The sequence below is a fragment of the Copidosoma floridanum genome, unplaced genomic scaffold (assembly GCF_036245765.1).
Source record: "Copidosoma floridanum isolate Cflo_tuat_1 unplaced genomic scaffold, Cflo_Japanese_pri ptg000021l, whole genome shotgun sequence".
NCBI classification, from domain to species: domain Eukaryota; kingdom Metazoa; phylum Arthropoda; class Insecta; order Hymenoptera; family Encyrtidae; genus Copidosoma; species Copidosoma floridanum.
In genome coordinates, this window is record NW_028321898.1 from 1825907 (window position 1) to 1842972 (window position 17066).

Here is a 17066-nt window from a genome sequence, read left to right on the forward strand (position 1 = left end):
ATTTGGTAATTACAGCAACTGTTTTGACAATAACGTAATACTAACTTCACATAATAAATATACTTTTTTTTTAAACAATAAGATTTTAAGTAAATTACATGGGGAAACTAAAACTTATTACAGCATCGATACTGCAACAAATAAAGGTGTTGATAAATCAGATGATAATATTTCTATAAATTTTCCCGTAGCAATGTTAAACAACATTAGTGAAGGCTTGCCACCTCATGAACTTAAATTAAAAATAGGTACAATAGTAATGTTAATTCGAAATTTGAGTGTATCAGACGGATTATGTAACGGTACACGATTGCGAATTACTAAATTACTGAAGTATAACGTAGAAAGCGAAATAGTAACGGGAGAAAAAATTGGTAATAAAGTTTTCATTCCAAGAATTACATTGAATACTGGAAATACTTTATCGTTACCTTTTATTTTACATAAAAAACAATTCCCATTAGTTGTAGCATTTGCTATGACTATAAATAAGTCTCAAGGTCAAAGTTTTGATAATGTGGGATTATACTTAAAAAAACCTTTATTTTCTCATGGTCAATTATATGTGGCTTTATCAAGATGCAAAAATAAAAATGGAATTTTTGTTCAAGTCGATAGAGAAAACAGTTTAGAGATTAAAAATATAGTTTGAAAAAAAATTTTTGAATAAATAATGTATCTAATATTCATAACATGATTTAATTATTATTTTTTTATGGAAAGGTAAAATTTATTAATTAATAATACATATTAGGAATGTATATCGTGTTAATCTATTGTACCAATTTCAGCATTAAGTTAAAACAAAATAGAAATGGACGTAAGTCTTTGTGGTTTCATCAGGCTTTATAAGATGACTCATAAAGTCATACGAAACTTTTATTGTTTGTATAAATGATAGTCTAAATTTAACTAAAGTTAATGTACGTAAAAAGAAGAATTGTGTAATAAAGGATTATATAAGTGATGATGGTATAATAATTATGCGCACCAATATATGTGTATATATGATTTGGTTTAAAAATATTGTTAACTCCATATAAATTGGTTTTTTAACGTACTTAGTTGTATAAATTATGATGTTTTGCGCAACAACCTCCTATAAATCAATTTATAACTTTCAATTTCTTCTTAACCATAAAATAAATCATGGCAATAAGACAGTTTTGTCCAAAGATGAGTAAAGACGGTATGATCACGGTCAGGTTCCAAAAAAGTGGCGTGGGGTGGCGGTAGGGGCCATGAAAAAATTCGTGGGGGTCAGTGGGAGGGCCATAGGGGGTAGGTGGGGAAATGTGGGATGTTTTGAGGAAAAATACTATACAATATTTCCATGTGATTTGGTAAGAATGTGGTTATAGACTTTAACACATTGACAGGGCTGGCAAAATGCAACGTTACAAAATGCTATCAAAAAAAGTCAGCCCACCAAAAACTTTTTGCTTACAAAGAAACCAAAAGATCCAGTAAATCGAAATACAATTGATTGTATTTTAGTTTAGCTGATTATAGTATTGTTCAGTAATCTGTAACTATTTGATTAAATATTTAAACATACATTGTTATTATCCCATCAAGCCATACGTGGTTGGGCCCCCTGGCTTGAATAAAGACTTATACCATACTTCTATACTATTCATATAATATTTTGTGGGGGGGCGGTGGGGGGCCATGAAAAATTGTGCGAGGGGTTGGTGGGGGAGCTGTGGGGGTCGGTGGGGGGCTGTGGGGGGTTTTGAGAAAAACTACGATATGTCAAAATAAGCAAGAAAATAACGGATTTTTACCTTATTTTGTGGGGGGTTGGTGGGGGGCGGTGGCGGGCAAATGGGGGGCGGTGGAGGGTTTGTGTGGAATGCGCCACTGAGTTAACTGTATAATATAGGAAGATATATATATATATATATATATATATATATATATATATATATATATACTTAGTTTTAAATGTTTGACGAATAAATGTACCAAAAAAAAAGTTTTAACATAAGTTACGAGCTGTACGATAAAATGAAGTAATCAGTTTTCCATTATTGGGCTCACTTATAGCAAAGTATGTAAAGGATTGGCCCATTGTGCAAGAGATGGGGAGCTCAAATCTCTTAAGAAACTATTTTTTTTTTTTCCATTCGTTAAAAAAAAAATAAGTAAAATTCAAAATGTTTGGTGTGGTGTGGTGTTATGATCTTGAGCAATAATGTTGTGTGGCTAGGTGTAACGCGATTATGTTAGGTAGTGTAGGGGGAACAAGAGTACATCGAAAGGGGTGGGGTGAACGGGAAGAGTCGAGCAAAATCTACTTTCATTACACTTTTTCTCAAAGTCAACAATTTAAAATCGTTGATTTACTCGGTAGCTTAGAACGTGCCCATAGAAGTATAACTTTAAACACATAAGTTGTGACTTAGTTAACATAATAACACAACTAGTCTTGTAAACTAACCAATAAATTTGTAATATTACTTTAAAATTTTATGTTAAAAAATATTTAAAAAAAACTAGTAAATATTTTATAATTTAACAAATAGCTTTTCATTATGCACTGTCAAATCTATGTTTTCTGTCGGTTGCTTTCCAATGAACATGGTTGCCTTTTTTTCTACGCTGATAGAAGTTTTTAGTATAAACAACTTAGTTTTGCACTTTCTAACTATAAGTGTGTGAGAAAAATAAAATACATTCCTCAAAGTGTCTGCTTTGTAGAAAATTTGATGACAAAGTAATTGACAATTTATATATTTATCTACGAGCAATAGAAGTAGAGATACAATAAAAACTAATTATTAAATTGGTAATTGTTCGTGTATTTTTAAGGAAATTAATGAAGTGAACGTTCGATCAGGCTAAAATTATTCTTTTTACATTTCTAAGAAGATCGTAAAGGTAAATTAGCAATTTTTTTCTATTAAAAAAACCTAAGATCAAATCGTATACTTTGCTTACAAGAAATGGACTTATCAGCCACTCTTACAGCCAACGTATACATTTCCAGGGACCACGATAAATGTGTAGGTAGTATTGACTGCACGTGGCGTGGGGAGAAGCTACTGTCTGAGTAGAACCAAAGAAAGGTGAATATAAGAATATTAGTAAATTTATATTTGTTTTAGTTAGCGACTTCTACTGTTAGGCATAGATTCGATTAGTATGGAATACGATGAGAGCAATAATCTGTATTGTAAGAAGGTAGTAGACTAACTATGGCCGTTGCTGGGTGAACACGCTTGCGTTGTGTCTTTCTCATTGTCATGAGAGTAACTGTAAGGATCGTTATTTTTTTTTGCTATATTAAAGAAACATATTAGTTAGTCAGTCCATTCTCTTGCGTTGGCTATCTCACAATACATTAATTTTATTAACATAGTAGCTGAGTCCGTGGTTGCAGTGTCATTTGATTTTGATTTTCATGGTTCTCTTTGGAGTCGATGAATTTTGAAAAAGACACGTGCATTAATTATATCAAAAAGTTAAGAAAAGGTGTTAACTCAACGAAAAATGATTTGAGAAAATTGTTTAAAATAGTGATCACTCGTATGTTGATAGTGAAAATGCTTGTTTTTCAGAAAAAATAGAAGTATCTAAAAAAAAAAAGCCAAGATGGCCAAAGATACAAAAGTACCAGTTTTCAACAATAAAGATTATAGTTTTTGGAAGAATGGAATTTCGAATTTTTAAAGTTAACAAAATATAATGAGGTGGTGAAAGGAGAGCAACAGAAAATGGACAAAGAAGAACAGTGATTGGAAAAAGACTTAAAAGTAACAAATCATACATATTGTTCAATTTCAAATGATTAATTTAAAATTATCAAGGACAAAGAAATGGCCATGAGCATTATGAATAAGTTTGATAAAATGTATCTTAAAAAATCCACTGCACTGCAAACATGTGTAAGGAAAAAATTGGAAAGATTAAAATGAAAAAATTTTTCAAATTCAAGAGTGTTTTTCATGGAGTTTAAGAAACTTATAAATGAGTTGAGAAGTGCAGGAGCAATGGTCTGTAAAAAAAAAAAAAATTAAGGTGTATGTTGAAATCTTTACCAAATTCGTTAAGTTATATTAATGATCTAAGTAACGTTTTAAAAGAATCGTATCAGATAGTGTAATTTGTTAAAAATAAGATCAAAATGATTGACACTAAAGAGAGAGAAGAAAGAAGTACCAAGGATACAACTATGTTCAAATCAGAGAGAAAAAGGACAAAGCATGTTTTAAATGTGGCAAGATAAGACACTTTGAAGATTAGTCTACAAGCACGAACATGACCAACAAATCCTAATGGCCTTAACAGCAACAACAAAGAGGCAGTGTGCAGCAGCAAGAGTGTCCGAGTCAGCAGAAACATAATTGACAGCATCGTAGTAATCACGGTCGAGGAGCTGGACGAAAATATGGTGATTATTGTTAGGGCGACAGTTGGCAGTAGCAACAGTAGCGTGATCACGAGGATCAGTCCAACAAAAATACACGTTATGGTCAGCAAAATGGTCAGCAAGATGTAGTGAATTGGAAATCTATGACAGGTTTTATTGTAAGATTATATTGTAATGCAGTTTTTTAAAAATCGAGAAAACAAAACAGTGTTATTTAATCATTAACTGAAGCTGAGTATGTTGCATTATCTAAAAGAGTAAGCAAACTGGGAGTAATAAGAATTATTTTAAGTGATTTAAGAATTAAGTTTAAAGAGCCAATTAAAATTTATGAAGACAATAGTGGTGCTGTACGTATTGTGAGAACGTTAACTTTACAAAAAATTCTAAACACATTGAAACTTATTGTTATTTTGTAAATAAAAGTTGTGTAAATAATTTAATCAATGTAGTAAAATTAAATCAAACGAAAATTTCGCAGATATTCTGATAAAGCCATTAAGACGTTATAAGTTTTAAAAAGTCAGAGAAATGTTCAATAAAATATAAATTTAGAAATGCGTTTTAGAATGTAAGTTAATGTATATCTGACGTAACCTGGTTAGGTAGGTACTTGTGGACAGCTCCACTCTAACAGAACAGTCTAGGATGAGAGAGAGTGCAGGAGAATAACTCTGGTTCATGTAAAGCTTAAGTGACTAGAAAGCTTTATTGTGGTAAGAGAGACAAGAGTGGGCAGATATGAGCAGACTGACTTTACAGTATCGTTGTAGGTATATTCGTTTGCTGTGGTAACAGCTACAGTATACATATATATTCGACAGGGGACTTGTTCTACTTCCCACATATCGGTTACATTTAGCAACATCTACTGTATAGCATAGATACGACTTGTACGGAATACGATGAGAACGAAAGTATGTATAGTACAAAGATATTAGACTGATTGTGGCCGTTGCAACATATACATGCTTGCGTTGTGTCTTTCTCAGTGTCATTAGAGTAACTGTTAGGATTGTTATTAATTTTTTTTGTTACGCTAAATGAACACATTTATCAGTAAACCCGTTTTCTTCATTGTGTTTGGTATATCACCATACATTTATTTTATTTACAATGAATATAAGAGAGTCATTGAGTGCTACTGTGCACGCCCAGAAACGGAGAACAACTTGAAGTAACGTATACAGCTTTATACACTATAGCGGGGAAAAACTAAAGAGCAAGAAGGAGGAGCAAGCATGCGGTGGCATCAGGCTGAGAACTGTTTCACTTGTACGAGTATACATGCATACATCTTATATTATATAGTTATATCAACAAAAGTGAATCTCAGCCCCCCTGCTTGTCTAAGTCAGAAGTTGATTTCATTTATTTCTTAAAAAATGTATGATTAGTTGCCAATTGTTTATTTAGTTCTAAGCTTTTATCTTCACTTGTACTGTTCGTAGAGTGATTTTACAACCGTAAACTTCTTTGCCATGAAGCTTCCTACAAAATAAACATATTTAAAAATTCAATTTTTTTTTATATAACACTCTAATGCTAACAAAGGGCGAAAATTTCTTAAGCTAAAGAACTTTTGATCAGTGTAAAAAAAAAACTACTTTGTTAATTTAAAAGTAACTATTTGTAACATGGATATAAAATTGCGAAATAAAAAGCTTTTTTAAGTTGGTAAATAATTATTATTTAAATGTTAATTAACACTTTAAAGTAAAACTTTAAAGTGTTATCACAAATTTAATTGTTGGTTTATAAGAATAGTGAAGCTGTCGTGTTGACACAGTCATAATTCACCTTCTTATCTTTTTATTTTTTTGTGATCTTGTAATACTTACAAGTAAGAGCACCAAAATATATTTATTACTGTACTCGAACCTAATACATTCTACAATTACGGATCCACTCTTAACGATGTCTTTTTTTAAAGTAAAACTTCTTATGTTGGGCTGTGAACAGCCACGTGAGGAGAAACGTGTTACGAAACAACGTAGCCACCCATCTTGTAGCCCAAGCCCTCTCCTCTATCTCCTTTCTGACACATTCTACCTCTTTCTCCGTCTCTCTTTTTTGCAGCACACGTCACTTTACTGTCTACTGCTCCGTCCCTCTTCCTCTCGCATGTACGACGCTTGTTCCCTTCCTATCGTGCTGCTGCGATAACTATATATGTATCCATATATTATAGGTATCTAAGTATATATGTTTCTACATTACGATGAAACACTAAACCAAAAACTGATGCGCTTGCTCAAACTAAGGTAAAGCTATCGAGAAGAAGGATATAAAAGGGAAAAGCAACAGCTGTACTTATACTCGAAGCAAAGTAAACGCATGTTTATTATTTATATGAGTTGCACGTTCCAATCATTACATACATGCACATATGTATACATGTATGTGAAATAAACGTGCATAAAGTATTTAATAAGTATTATACGACAACTTAACTTTTTAAACCAAGAAAAAACGCTGTACCTGGACAGGAAAGCAACATTGGCTAACAATAACAATTTTTACGAGTTTTCCAAAGGGGAAGTACATAATCGAGGTGTACAAATTAACATAGAGGGGTTGGACTGTGCACAAACATAACCATTTCTTTTTGTGACTGAACCTTGAAAAGAAGTGGTTGAAAAAAAATTTTTTTTCCTATGCCGTATTTAAAAAATTAATATGGACATTTACAAAATCTTTGAAAAATTTATGTCACAACATAACCTTTTAAAATTTCAAAAAAAGTCACATTTTTTAAGGAAAGCCAGGTAGCCCAAAAATAGTTCCTCGTATAAAAAATAATCTTTGAGGTACAAAAATGTATGTTACATAGATTCATACAAACAATTGTAATGATTCTAAAAATTACTAGTCATATCTCAAAGGCAAAGCTACGTCCTAAATATCCGAGCTATAAATTGATTTATTTTCTTTGATTTATCATGTATTATAACTATAATTTCCACATGACCAAACCTATGTTTTTGTTATTATCCTTCAGATTAGTAGAAGTGAGTTATAAGAACGTGCAAAATTTCAATATTAAATTATAAACATTCATAAAAAACAAATCAAATAAAAAATTACAACTTTACAACGAAAACTAGCTATATGTCTCTTGTTTTTCTTAATCTGAATCAGATAGAGTGAATAGTTTCATTTTTATGGTGGCTGAAATTCAAATAAATTTGTATTTGTCGGATACAATGATTGTAACAGAAATTGGTTGTCAATATATAATGCCACATTAAATTCACGAATGAAAACTTTATACAAAAAAGTTTTTTTCCCACGTATCAAAAAGTACTTTATCTCGGGCACTGTGGTAAAATTTATTTCGTTTTTTCTGCATTAGATGACCAACAATTCTTACATATATTACAACGTATATCATAGCAAAAATCGAAGTACTTGGAATGTTTAAATTACATGTAACACAAGTATATGTATTTTATGCACGTGCGTGCTCGAACACGTAATAATAATAAAATTTTTACTACTTTTATATGAAATTCTTAAATACCTATTGAAATAAGGTATAATCCAATTTTCTTAGTTTCTGTTATACCAAGTTTAATGACATTTAAGTTGGAAGTTTAACTTTTGCCAGGATTCCTGAGACCCACTCCTAGTTTAAAAAAAATGTTTTTGTTAGTTATCCCTATTTATTATTGGAATAATATACGATATATTTGACCGTTAATTTTCTTACTTCATTAACTTGATATTCTATTATATACATTGTGATTGTATGTAGCAAAAGTATACAAAAAAGCGAATGGAACTTCGTTTCACTGGAGGCTTGTATGGGGTCCACGACTAGTTTTTTTTTATTATTATTTCTTAAGTTGTTTACTTCATTATACTGAATCAACTTGTATAAATGGATCAAAATTGTGTAGTGAGTCGTTTTGGCTTATAATATAGGACAATGATTTTTTACATTTGCTATTTACCATAATCTCCATAAATAGTAATGGAACATAATAGGATTATCATAAATATTCTTACGGTCTAAACAATGTTTACAGTCACAAACACTTCATCCCAAATTACTTAATACAACTATTAATGAAAAAATGTTAGATAGTTTTATTGTAAATCCATAGCACACGTGGACTAATTAAGATTTCTTGTTAATCCTGAGTCTAAAGCAATGATTTCATTGTTTATTGTAGGTATGCTTTTTTTATACTTTTATGAAATGAAAAAAATTTTTGTAAATAGAAATTTGATGAAATTAGCAATTTAATTTAAATGTTTATAATTTTCAGCTGTAGGACTTTTTTGTAGTAAAAGTCAAAGCTTTCTTAAATTCTTAAATAAGATTATGCTAAGAGTTGAATTTGATTTCTGTTAAATTGCTACTTGATCACCATACATATATAACTAACACTGTTTAAATATTTTTCTCTTATCTATTTTAGAAAAACAAGGTAGAACGTGACAAATTAGTCTTCGAATTTTTGTAGTATGTATAAATTTACTTTTTTTTAAGTCTCATTACTTATAAAAACTTTAAAACTGGAGATGCTATTGTCATATTTTACATGAAGTTTTGAGGTTTATTAATTTTAATAATTAAAAGTAAAAATAAATATAACAAAAAAAATTAAAAAATTGTATTTAATTAATTTTTTAAGTTTTTTTTAAATATTAACTCAGAGAACTTAATCAAATTTTTTATGTTAGTGAATTTTATAGAATACTGTCGAAGAGTTTATTCTTAGTTCAAAGTGTATATAACGTTTCAGTTGTATATTGACAATCCTTTTCAAGCAAGAAGTAAGCAACGTCGAATATTTACTCAGAAATAAATATAACAAAAGTTATACGTCGTTGACTTAAAAATTGACGATGTAAATCTACTTACTATACAACGTTTCAGTTGTATATTGACAACACTTTGCAAGCAAGCTATAACAATGAAAAATTAAACAACAACTCACTTACAAATCACATAAATCATACACCAGTCAAGAAAATAATAACAATGGCATAAACTCTCAAAACTTACAAGTAAGCAACGTCAAATGTTTACTCAAAAATAAATATAACAAAAGTTATATGTCGTCGACTTTAAAATTGACGATGTAGTTCTACTAACTATACAACGTTTCAGTTGTATATTGACAACCCTCTTTAAGCAAGAAGTCAGCAAAATTTCGATCTTATATTGACAACCCTTTTTAAGCAAGCAATATTAATAAAAAAAAAAAAACAACTCACTTACGAATCACACAAATCATACACAAGTCAAGAAAACAATAACAATGGCATAAACTCTCAAAACTTACAAGTAAGCAACGTCAAATGTTTACTCAGAAATAAATATAACAAAAGTTATATGTCGTCGACTTTAAAATTGACGATGTAGTTCTACTAACTATACAACGTTTCAGTTGTATATTGACAACCCTTTACAAGCAAGCTATAACAATGGAAAATTAAAAAACAACTCACTTACAAATCACATAAATCATACACAAGTCAAGAAAATAATAACATTGGCATAAACTCTCAAAAGTTACAAGTGAGCAACGTCAATTGCTTACTCAGGAATAAATATAACAAAAGTTATAAGTCGTCGACTTAAAAATCAATGATGTAGTTCTACTTACTATACAACGTTTCAGTTGTATATTGACAACCCCTTGCAAGCAAGCTATAACAATGGAAAATTAAAAAACAACTCACTTACAAATCACATAAATCATACACAAGTCAAGAAAATAATAACAATTGCATAAACTCTTGAAAGTTACAAGTGAGCAACGTCAAATGTTTACTCAGAAATAATTATAACAAAAATTATATGTCATTGACTTAAAAATTAACAATGTAGTTCTACTTACTATACAACGTTTCGGTTGTGTATTGACAACCCTTTTGAAGCAAGGTATAACAATGGATAATAAAAAACAACTCACTTACGAATTACATAAATCATACACAAGTCAAGAAAACGGAAGCAATGGCACAAACCCTCAAAACTAATAAGTAAGCAACGTCAAATGCTTACTCAGAAATAAATATAACAAAAGTTATGTGTCATCGACATAAAAATTAACGATGTAGTTTTACTTACTATACAACGTGTACTAATAGTCATATTACATGGGTACAATAATTGTAACGTTATAAGGCACATTTCTAGTGATAAACAAGCGTCGAAAAGGCACAGGATTTAAATAATAAAAATAACAGTTAAAGAATTTAAATGTATAAAACAAAAATTACATAGTAGACAAATAATACAACGTTGTTAAATGGAAAAACTGGTTATTAGCCTATCAATTCGTCAGTGTATTTTTTAAAAATTTAACTTAAGTTTTGTATGTCACTTGTCTCATTAATATTACTTGATCGTTTTTTAATGTGATTCATTTCTAAAACTAAACTTTTATAATAGCTTTTTTCAGGCTGATAACCACTTTTTCCATTTAACAACATTTTATTATTTGTCTACTATGTTATTTTTGTTTTAAATATTTGAATTTAATAATTGTTATTTTTACTATTTAAATCCTGTGCCTTTTTGACACTTGTTTGTCACTAGAAATGTGCCTTATAACGTTACAATCATTGTACACATGTAATATGACTATCAGTACACGTTGTATAGTAAGTAAAACTACATCGTTTATTTTTAAGTCGATGAAATATAACTTTTGTTATATCCATTTCTGAGTAAACATTTTACGTTGCTTACTTGTAAGTTTTAAGAGTTTGTGCCATTGCTTCCGTTTTTTTGACTTATGTATGATTTATGTGATTTGTAAGTGAGTTAATTTTTATTTTCCATTGTTATAGCTTGCTTAAAAAGGGTTGTCAAAATACAACCGAAATGTTGCTTACTTTTTTTTCAAAGAGGGTTGTCAACATACAACCGAAACTTTATATAGTAAGTAGAACTACATCGTTAATTTTTAAGTCGATGAAATATAACTTTTGTTATATCCATTTCTGAGTAAACATTTTACGTTGCTTACTTGTAAGTTTTAAGAGTTTGTGCCATTGCTTCCGTTTTTTTGACTTATGTATGATTTATGTGATTTGTAAGTGAGTTAATTTTTATTTTCCATTGTTATAGCTTGCTTAAAAAGGGTTGTCAAAATACAACCGAAATGTTGCTTACTTTTTTTTCAAAGAGGGTTGTCAACATACAACCGAAACTTTATATAGTAAGTAGAACTACATCGTTAATTTTCAAGTCGACGATATATAACTTTTGTTATATGTATTTCTGAGTGAATATTCGACGTTGCTTACTTATTGCTTGAAAAGAATTGTCAATATACAACCGAAACGTTGTATACATTTTGTACTAAGAATATTCTTTTTGATATTATGGCATAACATTCTTTTACGTTATTTATTTTTTTTTGCTGTCATAAGAATCAAGAAACCTATTTAAGCAAATTTTGTGATTATTGTAGCAATTGCGTTTTTAACTTTTTTTTTCTTCAGAAGATAAATTTTGTGAGATCAGAAACTGAGCAAAAGTTAGACTCATGAATTTATGAAGACTTATTTATCGAAATCATGATATTTTTTCTTTGATTATTTAACTATAGAACAAAGATTTGTGTTTTTCTTAATATTAAGAGGTAAATTTAAAAAATAGAGTATTAAACTAATATTAGACTATCAGGAGGTTAACGGGCTGGAGGCGCTTATGTTCTAAAACAATGAAAATAGAGGTTGCTTAGTACAAAAGTAAATGTCTCAAGATAGAAAAATGCTACAAAAACAATTTTTTTTGTTAAATTGTAGGTAATCGAATCAACAATCTTTAAAATATAGTATAGAAAGTTTAAATAATGCTACCCTAACCTAAAAATTAATGAGTTTTTGTCATTTTTTTCTTCTTTAATCAAACTGTTTGTTTTAAGTATCTTCTTTGATTAAAAAGGCGTTCAAAAGTGAAAATGTTGTCATTTTTATGTACAATTTCACTGAGAAGTGTGTTTTTAAGATTCTGTATGTTTAAAAATAACCCATAACGAAGAATATTTATACAATTTTAATGAAACTGATTTGCATTATTATATCATACATTACATTAGTGTACAAAAATTGTTGACGATTACTAAGAATAATAATTCTCAGTTTAACGACATGTCTTATGTAGGTTATAGTATTGGATACAATGGGTCGAAGATTTTTAATAATTTATAAATTTTGTTGCTTATAATTAGCTAGCAACTCCTTGACTATTGAACTGAACAAGAAACTGTTAGATTTCTTAAATTATACATAGTTGATGAATAATATGTCGGAAATTTTTTTTATTTTCTAAGAATTCTAGCTTTCACTGAGTGTTCAGAATTCCAAGTACATTTCTATTTTTTACTGTGTAGTAGTTAGTGGGATTACTCGATCAATATTACTCATAAATACTGTCTGAGAAATGATTAGCTCGCATTTCAAAGTTTATGATCCTGGACTTAGCGTCCGTAATTATTTTGTATATTAGTTTTTATTGATATATAAGGGTAGCTGATAAGCTATTTATTTCCAAGTACTAATTTCTATATTGAAAATTATAGGTGGTTTAATATAAAATCAATGAAAGCCAGTTTAATTCAGAATAACTTGCTCATTAAATGCTACAAAAGACTGTGTTTTGGAAATTTGAATATCATCTTACTAATATAAAGCAAAGTCGCTACAACCATTGTAATTTATAACTGCGAAAACTACTGAACCAATTTTGCTGAAATTTTGCATACTGATTTTTGACATTTCCTAGATGGTTTGAGTATAAATTTTATCTTGAAAAAGTTAAGAACAGTTGCAATAAATAAGCTCAAAGTTTTTTAAAAAGACGCCAGCTTATCGTGGTAGTTTAGTAGAATCTGCTAGGTGGCGTTGACATAAAATCAAAGCTACCTGCAACAGAATAAAACAAGTGTATTTATAATAGGCCAGAGCGTTGCCGAAGATTGTATAGTCCTTTCTCAGCAGTTCACCGAACTGCATCGTGAATGTATTTCTTAATCGTGCAGCTGAGCACCCCGGTTACCAATGACGTTCCTTTCCACTAGGAAAGTAACCTAGGTCTACTTTCACTCTGATCCTCCAGGATTGACAAGTGCCACCAGTTAATAATTAATCATACTGATAACTACTCCAGTGAAATACCAGGAGTATCTAGCCAGAGCACAATCTGCTTCAACACTTCAGAGTTATGTGGCCGTTCCAAGATGTGACCTGGTGCCGTCAGAGAATTTTATAATACCAACGTACGCTAGGGAAGACAGCCCTAAAGAGCACAGGTAGCCACATCAGCTTTCTTCTTAACGTCCGTCCCAATATCCAGTCGTCCCAACGGCATACTACTGAGAAGGTTCTCTAGGCCCACTTTCCTGACTAACGATGAGCGATTGGTTACCCCAGGAACGACCCAAAGATGATATATTCTTTGGTCAGCGGCGTACCTCCCTCCTGTACGGTCTCCGTATACAGAGACTCAAAGAATAAGAGTAAAGATATCCGCAGCTAGCTCTCCATCATTGAGACTAATAATAAGTGATAACTGAAAGTCTCACCACTGGCCCTTCTCAGGGCCATTATAAGTATTAACATTTTATATTAAACCATTAATCTCATAAGTTCTTTTAAGGGCCACATAAGTTTAAACAACCTTAACAACAAAAACATTTTTACGACCATTTACGAAAGCGATTTGTCGACTAAAAGACTACGTTAACTAAAGACGGCCACTATTAAAACAAGTTAGACATTCACTGGTTGTCGTCACGAGCGGAGTTGTTCTTTGCAAGGCTGGGAACCCCATTGACCAACGACTCTATATTACTCCCTTGACTCTGGGCATTCAACCAGGAATCACAGATCCTCTTCAAGGTCTGTGCTGGGCAAACCTAACAGCTATAAAGGGAAGAAAAACTTGAGCCAACGAGATATTCTCCAATGAGCAAGCACCACGAATCAATCCCCCCACATCAGATCACCGAAGCAACTAAATCTGCAAAAAAAAGGTGCTTTAGACACCAACGTCTTTAATGTTATACCAGGAGACGTTGGGAAAGATCTCTACAACTAGCTCCAAGGCTTCGGACTTGGTCACTTTCTTCCCAATAAGTGTGGGGTTTTAATAGTAAGCCAGAGAAGATCACCTTGTGATATCCAGGCAGTCACAATTGCTGTAAGCTTCAGTCAAGAAAGAGTATACTTAAGGAGCTCACTGGTTTTCTTTAGGGCCATCAAACGTTCAACTACCTCGCTAACAAATATATTAGAACTCAACAAAGTTGACAGAAAACAGTCTTTAGGGGTCACAAAAGTTTTAAGCATGCCAAAAGTCGTCAGAGGGTGAATTGAAAGGAAAACTTTAAATGTATCTAATAAATACAATTTTAGGCGTCAAGAAACTGACGCAGAAATTTTGTCGAAATTAAAACAGCAGCGTCAAAATCGAAGAATCGTAGAATCCATTACGTTAGAGATCAGATATTTATTAAACCCTTACAGTTATTAGAACTTTGTCACTCTGGTAACAAAGTCGTAAGATAAGAACAAAAATTTTTTTTTTAGTATACATATTTCGGAGTTTTAAATCCTTACAGCTCTCAAAAATAGCCCTTTTCGTTAATTATACGGGAAAAACTGCAAATTAACGGCCCCTTATGGTCAACAATAAATTTGTGGCATAAGGAACGCACGGTACTTTTCAGCATGATTATATTTTTTTTAATTTTCGCAGCTTATTATTTGACCAAATAAGCTGCATGGATTCCGAACGAATGTGATTTTAATAAGAAGATCTTCGTTTTAAGAAGTGTTAGGAATAGATGTAAAATTTTTAACTGAAAACATTTCACATTACATGCCAACACACTAAGTACTGAGTTTTATTTAGTAAGTCTCGGTCAAAGCCGAGGCAGGGGGCTGCTAGTCAGATATAAAGATAAATTTTTTCGTGATACAGAAACTAATCGATCTTTATCTTTATTATGAAATGTAAACGTTGCTCTTGTACAGTACATCAGTAAGTTGAAGCATTAATTGGCTTTCTTGAATTTACGTTGCTATAACTATTAAACATTAATAATTTTAGAACAAAATACTGTCCATTATCATTGACATATGGTGTTGAAAAAATGCCGAAGGATGCTAAAGCTGCAATACCATTCTCTTTTGATAAGACACGAAATGTAGTTGAATAATTTTTTTTATAGCCAACTATGCTCTCGGTCTTAAATGACATTTAGCGAGTATATCATTCGAAAATTTTTTAATTTCGTCCAATAATATTCTTAGTTATCTTCCGCTTCTCATAGGAAATGCTAGCTCTCTTAGTAGGTGACGCATATCTTACATTATTTTTTAAACATAATTATATTTAATTCATTTGTGCTGCTTTTTAAGAATTTATATCTTCTCAATCTTCAGGGCTATTTTAAAGTCTTTTTCTCTCTGCAGGTTGTTTCAAGAGTAGAATTGTAGAAACTGAATTTTTTTAACGAGTGTTTCATATCTGATTTTTTTAAGATAAGTTTACAATGTAGTAATGTATATATACAACTCCGTTTTAAATTTACAAGTAACTCTCATTCTTGATTTAACAATAAATATTATCAACAATACCGTCATATAATTACTATCAGTTATACTTCAAGATCACAGGAATCAAAATTAAAAATTTTCCAAATATTTCTCAATAAAGTATACTGACAAATTGTGATTGACGAAAATTTCAATGAAAATATTATTAACGTTTATAATTGTTTAATTTATGTTTTCACTGTAGGCACAAATACTTAATCTTTTTCAATTTATTTCTCAATAACATCAATGAAGAATAAAAAAAATAATACGATTACAAAGCGCAGCTACAGTCATACGGTTATTTCGCATCAAAAGAAAAACTTAAATTATAAGTACGTATTAGGTCTATTCATTTCTATTAATAAACATTAAATGCATTTATGTTCATAGAGAATCTATATTTCACAGTCATCGCACTTTTAATATATGAATATACAGTGTATTTTTCTTTTCCTGATATAAAAAAAAGCTGCAAAAAAGTTTTACTCGATGCTAAAAAGAAAAAAATTAATTTAGCACTTATAGATTGCATATATTTACAAATAAGGAACATAAAACATTAACTTCATGTTATAACAGAGACTAAGGTTCTCCGGTCAAAATGCATTTTTTTTTCTTCTTTACCAAAGTAATATCCCAAAACACTAATGCGTGCTTTAAGACTATTTTTTAAATGTTGGTCTTTTTGATACAGAAAGAAAAACTTGTAACTTGATGTATGAAACAAACTATTTGAAGTACAGTGGCTCAATTCTGACCGATCCTGCTACTTCTAAAAGTATTGTATATTTTCTGTACCTCCAATAAAATAATTATTTATGTATTAATGAACATGTTAGTTAATAATAATTTCTTTAACAGATTTTTTAATTATTTTCATCAATAGAAGACTAGGAGTCTCGTTGGCTGAGGAAAGAACTTATGGAAGGAACTTATTTATCTTTAGGTGAGGTTATCATTATTTAAACTCAACTATAGTTTTTCTAGATTGGCACTTTAACTTTCTAAAATTAAAAAAAAATTCATTTTTCTAGCACTTTTTATCCGAAGATATTTTATTTTGTGCCAATGAACCGTGGTTTCATAATTTTAGAACAATTAAATACGTTTCACGGTG